The following is a 987-nucleotide window of genomic DNA, read 5'->3' as shown; positions in this document are numbered from 1 at the left end:
CAGATCGTTAAAGGAGATGGACTACATTGACAGAAGAGATATCTTGATTGGGGATAGAAGGGCTTTAAGAGGTCATGAGAACAATTTAAGAGGGACTGCATATCTAAAGGATATGAAGAAATACAGTTTTCCATATACATGTATTGACACGTGGAACAGTATAGAAGGAGATATAGTCCAAGCTGGAACAGTACATGAATTCCTATCTAGATATGATAGCTTGAAATTATATAGACAAAGATAGAACCATACATGAATTTGAGGCTGTGGGCTGTGCGCTCATAGAGTCCGTTTTTGGTGTTGCGTAAGTCCTGCCAAATCAGCCATAGTATATGCCCATCTGTTATTTCTCACCTATGCTATTTTTTCTGCATATAGTAAAGGAAGATGTACAGTACAATGGGTATCACTTTTTAGGGTTATAACAACGATTAGCCAATCTTTCCCAACTGTCTCACCTGTGATACATCGGCGTGGCAACATGGAGGGGAAAAAGCGCTGATGCCACGTGTCATAGAATTTATTCAAATCGTTATAACCCCAAAAAGTGATACTCATTGTACTATACAGCTTCCTGTTACTATATAAAGAATAAGAAAAGGGCAATTTCAAGTTGGATATAGAAAGGAAATAAGAGAGAGGCATGTACTAAGGTTGATTTTGCAGAATAGCTAGTAATAAATCACGAGGTATTCCACACACTGAACGGACTTCTGGGAGCGCACATACAATAAATTAAAGGGGAGACGAACCTCAGGAGCGTTGTTCCTTTATACCACAAAATAGGTAAACACACACACACACACACACACACACACACACACACACACACACACACACACACACACACACACACACACACACACACACACACACACACACACACACACACACACACACACACACACACACACACACACACACACACACACACACACACACACACACACACACACACACACACTATAGGCCAGTATCACTAACAAG

The sequence above is a fragment of the Oratosquilla oratoria genome, chromosome 9 (genome assembly GCF_046742065.1).
Source record: "Oratosquilla oratoria isolate Oo_2021 chromosome 9, ASM4674206v1, whole genome shotgun sequence".
NCBI classification, from domain to species: Eukaryota; Metazoa; Arthropoda; class Malacostraca; order Stomatopoda; family Squillidae; genus Oratosquilla; species Oratosquilla oratoria.
Note: the sequence above shows the minus strand (reverse complement) of the source record.